The following is a 10,764-nucleotide window of genomic DNA, read 5'->3' as shown; positions in this document are numbered from 1 at the left end:
TGTCAGGTAATGGATATATTAATTAGCTTGATTATGGTAAACATTTCACAAGGTACACACGTATCAAAACATCTTGAATACCTTAAATATACATAATTTTTGTCAGCAATGCCTCCATAAAACTTGGAGGAGAAAAGAGATTGTCAGAATAGACAAAAAAACAAGATCCAACTCTATGTATTCTACAAGAAATCCATTTTAATGATGAAGAATTAAAAGTAAATGGATTGAGAAAAATAGACCATAGGGGTGGAGTGTGCATGGGCCAGTTATCAGCCCAACCTTCAAAGATGTGACCCAGCCCCAGTAAAATCTGGACACTGAAATTGAGCTGGGCCCTGTGGGTTTCCTGGGCATGAATGCTTTTCTGTCCCGTTTTCTTATTTATAGGGAACAGGCTTCAGCCTCCATGAGTTCCAAATGCAGGTTCAAGCAGTTGCTAATCAGGGAAGGAATGCAATCAAGAAACAACAGGGACAGGATCCTTGGGACAGGATCCAGTTTCTGTCTCAAGGTAAACACGTATTAGGCTGGTGCAAAAGTAACTGTGGTTTTGTATTGTTGAACTTTGCCATTTGACACTGGAATACCTTCCTAAACAAATGTGGTTATGTTACATATTACTTTAACGCACATCTCTCACTTTGTGTTTTTATGCTAATGCCATTGCTTGCTGTGTATTTTATATTTAGATTATAGAAATGATGTTAAACAAAAAGCAAATTCGAGCGATTTTTAAATTTGAGTTCAAACTGGGTCCAAAAGCAGCAGACAACTCAAAACATCAACAACGCATTTGGCCCAGGATCCGCTAATGAACACACAGTGCAGGGGTGGTTCAAGAAATTTTGCGAAGGAGGCGAGAGCCTTGAGAATGAGGAGTATAGTGGCAGGCCATCAGAAGTTGACAATGACCGAGAGCCAGCATTGAAGTTGATCCTCTTCCAACTACGCTGCTGCTGCTGCTGCTAAGTTGCTTCAGTCGTGTCCGACTCTGTGCGACCCCATAGACAGCAGCCCATCAGGCTCCCCCGTCCCTGGGATTCTCCAGGCAAGAACACTGGAGTGGGTTGCCATTTCCTTCTGCAAGGCACGAAAGTGAAAAGTGAAAGTGAAGTCGCTCAGTCCTGTCCGACTCTTAGCAACCCCATGGACTGCAGCCCACCAGGCTCCTCCATCCATGGGATTTTCCAAGCAAGAGTACTGGAGTGGGGTGCCATTGCCTTCTCCATCCAACTACATTAGAAGTTACAAAAGAACTCAACGCTGACCATTCTATGATCATTCAGAAACAAATGGGAAAGGTGAAAAAGCTCGGTAAGTGGGTGCCTCATGAAAGTGAAAGTGAACGTCACTCAGTTGTGTCTGACTCTTTACGACCCCACAGACTATACAGTCCATGGTATTCTCCAGGCTAGAATACTGGAGTGGGTACCCTTTCCCTTCTCCAGGGGATCTTCCCAACCCAGGAATCAAACCGGGGAATCGAACCCAGGAATTAGGGAAATCGAACCCAGGAATTGGATCGTCTCCTGCATTGCAGGTGAATTCTTTACCAGCTCAGTGGCTGGACCAAGCAGCAGTTGCAAAGCACTTACCAAAACCAAACTTTCACCAAAAAAAAAAAAAAAAAGACCTACAAAAAACGGTCATGGTCACTGTTGGGTGGTCTGCTGTCCATCTGAACCACTGCAGCTTTCTGAATCCTGGCGAAACCACTACATCTGAGAAGTATGCTTAGCAAATCGGAGATGCACCGAAAACTGCAACACCTGTAAACAGCACTGGGCAAGAGGATGGGCCCGACTCTTCTCCACAACAACGCCCGACACACCATGTCACACAACCACCACCACAAAAGTTGAACGAATTGGGCTGTGAAGTTTTACCTCACCCACCATATTCACCCGACTTCTCACCAACAGACTAACACTTCAAGCATGTCAACAACTTTTTGCAGGGAAAATGCTTCCACAGCCAGCAAGAGATAGAAAATGCTTTCCAAGAGTTCATCAAATCCCAAAGCACAGATTTTTACGCTAAAAAGGAGAATAGGAATAAACAAGCTTATTTTTCATTGGCAAAAATGCGTTGCTTCTAATGGTTTCTATTTTGACGAATAAAGATGTATTTGAGCCTAGATATAATGATTTAAAATTCAATCTGAAACTGCAATTACTTTTGTACCAACCTATTATCTTTGAGCTCTTCTGTAGAACTAAAACCTCCCGAAATAGAAACGCTAGCATTCTTCATTCTAGAGCAACTCATTAGGAGACTGCCTGCCCTGCACACACACCCTGACATATACCAGCATCTCCGGCCTTGAACCACCTGTATAAAACTCCCCACCAAATTCTCCTGGGTTGGGAATACACAGTTGAGGGCATGAGTCCCCTGTGTCCCCCTTTCCCTGGCAAAACATTAAAGCAATTCTTTTCTACTTCACCCCAAATTCTGTCTCTGAGATTCAATTCAGCACTGGTGCACAGAAGCCGAGTTTTCAGCATCAGCACCAAGGCTTGGACAAGCCTTCTTGGTTGGCAATGCTCCACGCATGTTACCACACACCTTTGCTGAGAATGGTAGGGGCAGGACAAGGACGGCTAAAAGAGAGGGATTTTCAAGGGGCCAGAGCAAACTTTGAAGGGGACAGATAAGCTCATTTTGTAAGTGTGATTATTTCACAGGTTATTTACATACGTAGAAACACATAAACTTGTACAATTTACATATGTACTTTATGTCAATTAGAGCTCAGTAAAGCTGTTTTGAAAAAGAGTGACATGGAAAGATGTCTTAATATACTAAATGAAATAAAATCAAGCCAGACAAAAACAAGTACACCATAATCCCCTTTATGTTAAAGCAAAACATTGATTTATGTTTATAAACACATGAAAGTATCTAGAATATTAGGTAGCTAACAGAGACTATTATAGGAGACAATGCCCAACTGAGTCAGAGGTAGGGGTAAAGAGTTGAGTACACTATCATAACAAAATCTCAGTGACCTGAAATAACCATTTTTTTTTTACTCATGTTACGCATCCCAAGGCGGTCATCAGGATGCTATTTTCATTGAAATGGTTGAAAGAACTATATTTAGCAGTACCAAAGCATCCTGCTCAAAGCTAGATAAAACTTATTCCTGTGACTTTTTTATTAACACATACACCTCAACATTTTTTTCTTAAAATTTTTGTAAAATGAACATGTATTACTACCATAAAGAAAAAAAATTATATAGAACAAAAGGTTTAAGCCTGAAAAACAAAGGTGACCCAACACACAAAAGCAGAGTGTGATTTTGACCTCGATTAATGTTTCAAAATTGAAGTCTAAGTGAGATAAATGAAATCAAGACAAAAGAAAGTGAAATGTGAAATGCTACTCCTTTAGAAACTTGGTTCTTAATATTGATGCAGTTTCTGATGTTCTCCTCTAAATAATAGATTACAAAATGGATGTCTGGCACAGAGTTGCTTTTAAAAGTTCATTCTCTGATTCTTGATAATGCCAAAAAAAAATTAGTGGAGACTAAGGGTAAGACAGAAAAAATTACAAATAAAGAAACACAAAGGAAGTGATCACCCAGAGATACACCCATCATCACCATCGAAGTAAGTTCCATACCACACACACACAAAAAATCATATTTTAAGATGCTCCAGCATAGCAAAATACAATTGTAAATAATAGGTTAATAAGTCCTGCCACATTCACACTTATAATAGCAGTGCTTTGTAAACTAATTACAACCGATTATTTTCAACAAATTATTCTGTCAAATGAATGTTTTCTCTGGCATGTTTATAACAGGAAAAACAGCAACAGTAATAATTATGCCACATATGAAAGCCTAATTTACACCGGCCAGTGTACTAAACAAGTTATTTGAACACTAATCCTTTAAACTACCTTGAAAGCAAGATATCATATATAAATATTTCTTAAATGTAAGAAATTGATGCTCAAATATAAAGGAATTGGTTCCAGCTCACATCCAGAAGAAAAACGTGGTGCTTTTTTGCACTACAGCATGTGACCTTCTTGTCTTCACTATTTACTCCCTATGCGTGCCTTCCATCCCTTATTAATCAAAGTTATTTCCCCCAGGCACTGTCCTAGGTTCTTAGAATCGAGAGAGAACAGCATATGATAGACTTTCCCCTTCAGGAACTCAGGAATTCGAGTAGTAGCAGCCCAGGAAGCCATGTTATCACCAGAGCTATTGACAGGGTGCTGAGCATGGCCGAGGCATCCCCTCCAGAGAGGCAGAGGCTGAAGGCTGGCAGTAGGCAGTGAGTAGGGAGTGGCCAGTCTTCTGAGAAGCACTTTGCTTGGCTTAACCTGACAACTTAAGGATTAGGCAAATGAAGGTAGGGAGAAAGCAATCTGGGTGCAGACAATTACACGAGTAAGGGGAAGAAAGCTTACAGGAGGTGCATCTGTTTCAGTGTGGCTAGTTAAGAATGTGACTGAATACAAGAAACACAGATTCCTCAGCCACTTACATTCACATGACTAATCTGACCCTGCTCCCCTGCCTGCTCCCACTCTTAGCCTCTATTCCAGGGCCCCCTTCCCAGGCGTTGCCACATATTTTCATCAAAACCTTGAAGCAACCATAACCTCCTGAGCCATTTGACAGGTCCTCTCTCTGTGGCAGAGCTTCCACCATCTTCTGGGAAATATGAAGACCAGACACACTTAAGTCAGTTACTGCCCTTGTCTTAAACCTGGGTCATGATGGTTTCTTCTAGATGCATGCAAACCTTTCCAGACTCCAGAGACCTGAACTTTCCCACAGAGATTATCCACATGATCCCAGGAACATCCTGACTAGAGGGCCCTGTGTCCTGCAAGTACTTGGGAGTGCCAATCCTCTGGCAGTGTGGATGGCTCAGCGCTCCTGGACCTTGCCAATCTCCATCACCACCTAAGACATCCCCCTCTCCACCCCAGGCCTTTTGAGCACTCAGGAGCACTACCGCTAGGCCTGAGCCAAGCTCAAGATATCACGGAAAGGGAAAGCATACTCAAAAATTTAATAAGGTTTTTTTTTTTTAAAGAAGGCAACTGTGTGTTTACTGTATGATGTGCAGTGTTCAAAGACTGATTCACAAGGGCACAACACCTAGCCATATCCTGAGAAATTAGAATTTCAGGGACAAGGACTCCTTAGGAGTCTAGGAGAAAAAAATTACCTATGTGGAAACAGAAACCACATTGGCCTCGCACCTGAGCACAGCAGCAGTGATTGCCAGAATACACTGGAGTGGGTCTCCAGGTTTCCTGGGCATTGGAAACTCTGGAAGCCTGGCATAAAATATGGGTTGAAGATCCTTGCTCCACATACAGTATGATTTACCAGGTCCTGGGTGGAATACCACCTATTCTTATGTTGTACTATTCCACTACTATTGTAGTGGGAAAGTCAACTCCTGGGGCATTCTAGAAAAGTAACAAAAGACGACCCAGGGATCAAGAAGGTAAAATGTCCATAACTGAAAAAAATTTTGAAGTCCTGGAAAAAAAGAACCACATGATACTATTCTAGCACATGGACCAGGAATTTGGCTCCCATCATTAGTATAAATATTCTGGTAGTTCCCTATGTTTATAATTGGATTTAACCTAAATATCGTGTTCTGTGGCAGAAATATTCTTCCATGTTTAAAAAAATCTTCCTCGTATCTTTAACATTTAATCACTAGTAACATAAGCTCAATGTATTTGGTGTTTTCTGCTGACTCCTGCCACATTAGGGTCATTTATTGGTCTATTTTCTCTCTTGCTCTTCTATGTACATTAAAAAAATATTCAAGGCATTTTTTCCCCAAGAAATCTTCCTTCCACAAATTACTAAGTGACTCCTTTTGAAATAACAGTGTCAGAAAATGGGTGGGTGGCAAGTTTTATAGATTCTAGATAGCATATTGAAAAACAGAGACATTACTTTGCCAACAAAGGTCCATCTAGTCAAGACTATGGTTTTTCCAGTGGTCATGTATGGATGTGAGAGTTGGACTGTGAAGAAAGCTGAGTGCCGAAGATTTGATGCTTTTGAACTATGGTGTTGGAGAAGACTCTTGAGAGTCCCTTGGACTGCAGGGAGATCCAACCAGTCCATTCTAAAGGAGATCAGCCCTGGGATTTCTTTGGAAGGAATGATGCTAAAGCTGAAACTCCAGTACTTTGGCCACCTCATGCGAAGAGTTGATTCATTGGAAAAGACTCTGATGCTGGGAGGGATTGGGGGCAGGAGGAGAAGGGGACGATAGAGGATGAGATGGCTGGATGGCATCACTGACTCAATGGACAGGAGTCTGAGTGAACTCCGGGAGTTGGTGATAGGGAGGCCTGGCATGCTGCAATTCATGGGGTCGCAAAGAGTCAGACAAGACTGAGCGACTAACTGAACTGAAAAATGCCTATTAACCAGAGGTGCACATCAGAAACGAACTGTTGAGTCTGTCCTACTGATATACAAATATTTGTTTCCTTGTTCCAGCACCACTCTTTATAACAGGAAACAGTGAAAAAGTAAATATACATTATAGGGGCCTAGTTATAGTACACAATACAATGCAACCATTAAAAGTCAAAATAACAGTAATTTACAGAATGCTCCATACAAGCAGATGTGATTTTCCAAGGGCTTCATATATGTTAACAATTTTAATTCTCATAACTCATGTATGAGGCAGGTACTATTGCTAGCTTCATTTTACACATGGGAAAGCCAGGACAGTAACCCCTTAGGTCAAACAGGAGTGGAACTGGGATTCAATCCAGACCGTCAGGCAGAATCCATGCTCTAATCTCTATGGCAGACTCCACATCTACAGGATAAAGTACCTACACTGATGGTACACAAGGTCCTGACAATATCAGTGAAAAAGCTAGTCTCTCCAATCAGTGAACATTACAGTCCCTTTATTTTTCCTTTAAAACAAGTATTCAAAATGTGTGGAAGGACACATAACAAAGCGTTAACTGTGTAACTCACTCACCTAGAACCACACATCCTGGAATGTGAAGCCAAGAGGGCCTTAGGAAGCATCACTATGAAAGCTAGTGGAGGTGATGGAATTCCAGTTGAGCTAAAAGGTGATGCTGTGAAAATGCTGCACTCAATATGCCAGCAAATTGGGAAAACTCAGCAATGGCCACAGGACTGGAAAAGGTCAGTTTTCATTCCAATCCCAAAGAAAGGCAATGCCAAAGAAAGCTCAAACTACCGCACAATTGCACTCATCTCACACGCTAGCAAAGTAATGCTCAAAATTCTCCAAGCCAGGCATCAACAATATGTGAACTTCCAGATGTTTAAGATGGATTTAGAAAATGCAGAGGAACCAGAGATCAAATTGCCAATATCCGTTGGATCATAGAAAAATAGAGTTCCAGAAAAACATCTACTTCTGCCTTATTTACTACGCCAAAGCCTTTGACTGTGTGGATCATGACAAACTGTGGAAAATTCTGAAAGAGATGGGAATACCAGACCACGTGACCTGTCTCCTGAGAAACCTGTATGCAGGTCAAGAAGCAAAAGTTAGAACTGGACATGGAACAACAGACTGGTTCCAAATCAGGAAAGGAGTACGTCAAGGTTATATATCGTCACCACGCTTAGTTAACTTGTATGCAGAGTACATTATGAGAAACGCTGGGCTGGATGAAGCACAAGCTGTAATTAAGACTGATGGGAGAAATATCAATAACCTCAGAAATACAGATGACACCACCCCTGATGGCAGAAAGCAAAGAAGAACTAAAGAGTCTCTTGATGAAAGTGAAAGAGGAGAGTGAAAAAGTTGGCTTAAAACTCAACATTCAGAAAACTAAGATCCTGGCATCTGATCCCATCACTTCATGGCAAATAGATGGGGAAACAATGGAAATAGTGACAGAGTTTATTTCCTTGGGCTCCAAAATCAGTACAGATGGTGACTGCACCTTTGAAATTAAAAGACACTTGTTCTTTGGAAGAAAAGTTATGACCAACCTAGACAGCATGTTAAAAAGCAGAGACATTTACTTTGCCAACAAAGATCTGTCTAGTCAAAGCTATGGCTTTTCCAGTAGTCATGTAAGGATATGAGAGTTGGACTATAAAGAAAGCCGAGCGACAAAGATTTGATGCTTTTAAACTGTGGTGCTCGAAAAGACTCAAGAGTCCCTTGAGAGACTCTTGAGCTGCAAGGAGATCCAACCAGTCCATCCTGAGGAAATCAGTCCTGAATATTCATTGGAAGAACTGATGCTGAAGCTGAAACTCCAATACTTTGGCCACCTAATGTGAAGGACTGATTCATTTGAAAAGACCCTGATGCTGGGAAAGATTGAAGGTGGGAGAAGCAGACGACAGAGGATGAGATGGTTGGATGGCATCACCAACTCAATGGACATGAGTTTGAGGAAGCTTCGGGAATTGGTGTTGGACAGGGAAGCCTGGCGTGCTGCAGTCCATGATGTTGAGAGTCGGACACAACTGAGTGACTGAACTGTGTAACCACAGAGGAACTGTTTGGGAATTTAGAAATGGGAATCTTTTAATATATTTATAAGCATGTACTTACTAATATCATCTATGGCACACAAACTTTAAAAAAAGCACATATATCTAGTGATATTGTATTAGTGAGGTTAAGGTAGGGCCATGCATTTTACATTAAAAAGAGTTTCAATGGAGTCAAGTCAATCAACATTGTTTAAGAAGTGAAATGTACTTACCTCTAGTCTTGATTATGGTAGTCAAGTCGCTCTAGTCTTCCTTGATTTCAACACATTGGTCCAACTTCAAACTGAAGTTTATCTCAACCACTTCACAAGGTATATTTAAAAACATATTGTATAGCTACAGTTTTATGTCGTATTAAACACAACCTGAGTTATCTGAAGACTGTGGGCCTTTGTTAAGATACCACCCACACCAGACGTGCAGCTTGCCATTCCTCTTAGGAATTTCACTATTCCTTGCCCTGAGGTATTCTGCTCAAGTGCCAGAGTAGGAAAACCAGATAATTACCTTGGTCAAGTAGTGTGTGTAAATTAAGTCAGTAAAAGCTTAAGTGGAGGAGGAGGACCTGACAACATGAAGACTTCTCAAAATCCCATTAAGAAATGTGTGAGATTCTGGGAGCCGATGTTTTCAGATAAACGATCTCACACCGAGTTCAGTGTGACTGAATTTTTAACGTTTTAAGATTTGACTGCTTGAGGTATCCATTCACTGCTTAAATTCCCGCACAGCAGTCCTACCAGGGAGCTCTGCGACCAATGATTTTGATATTTCTGGTGGTGCAGTATCTCTTAAAGCAGCCCGTTCGGACACTGGATTCTATCACTTTCTAAGATGGCTTGCTTTCTTAATAGAATCATGGTGTATTTTTCTGTGTAGATTACACTCCACTGGTCATCATTCTTAAAATGTGAGTCGTTTGCACAATCGATCATACAAACCCAACAACCAAGAAACAGTGATAATTGTCTTTCTGTACTTTACTAAACACTTTGTGTTTAATATATTTTAAATTATAAAGAAATTACAAGGAACTCCTAAAAAAATTTAATACAAAAATATTACAAGTTAGGACAAGTAAGCATTGAGATATGACATTTGAAGAGAAGAAACATGCAGAAAAAGTAGCAGAGGGTTAACATTTCATTGTTGACAGAGAGCTCTGGTACAGCAGAGAAAAGCACCATAAAACTACTGTCCATAGTGTCTTTTCCTCCACTGTATTTTCAAATGAATATTGCTAGGGAAACAGTCAACTTTAATTTTAACTGCTATGTATTATAATAGGTAAGAAATCTGATCTATAGTAAAGTGTAAGAACTAGGAAGTTTCAAATAACCCCTTCTGTAACTATTCAAACTGATTTGTTTTACCACAAGCTGATACAGATTATAATCCTTAGTTGTCCAACACTTTTGAAAAAAGTGTAAATGCAGAACATTAACAATCTATGCCATGCAATAAAAGTTAACCCTTTGAAAATGAAAGGCTGTCAGAAAGTTCTAGTAACTGTAGTAGGTTATCATTTAATAAAACATGACAAGGCTATGCCTGTAAGTATGATTCAGGCATGCTTCATATGCCTGTAAGTTTATGCTTCAGGAAATCGAAGGGAAAGGTAGAATACCTGGAGAATACAAGGTTTAAAAAAAAAAAAAGACAAAAAATATGCTCAATGATTCTTTAAAAATTATTACCTCTCTGTAATTCTAAAGGAGTTGGGATTAATTAAAACTGGAAGATGCCTAGTATCTTTCCTCAGATTATAAGATTTGTTAGCAACATATACCACTAGCTAAGGAAGAAAATTATTAAATTATAGTAGGTATCTATGAAGAAAAAAAGAGCATTAAGGAAGTTGAGCACCCTGTCCTAAAAATCTTCAACAACTTATACACCTTGTTTTGTGCTCAAATGAATGCACACTAATCAAATCAATCTGTCTGTTCGATTATGTGAAATGATGTCTTTTAAAGTACAATATCTATTTTTTAAAATAATTCAAAATTGCTATTCCTTAGCTGATTAAATGCTCTATTATTCTTTAATAAAAATAGTAAATTACCCTTCATTTAAAAAACCTTATCTCCTACGAGAAGTAATAAAATAGTAAAATTTGCACTTTTATCTATGGGCTTACTTTATGTGTATCTTGTAAAACAGTAAATTTATGAAATACAGTGGTTTGGATTCTGATGGCAGTTGTTATGATTGGTAACATTAGCATGGGA

The sequence above is a fragment of the Bos javanicus genome, chromosome 1, assembly GCF_032452875.1.
Source record: "Bos javanicus breed banteng chromosome 1, ARS-OSU_banteng_1.0, whole genome shotgun sequence".
In the NCBI taxonomy this organism is placed as follows: Eukaryota; Metazoa; Chordata; class Mammalia; order Artiodactyla; family Bovidae; genus Bos; species Bos javanicus.
The sequence above is the reverse complement of the archived record's forward strand: the minus strand, read 5'-3'. Positions refer to the sequence as shown.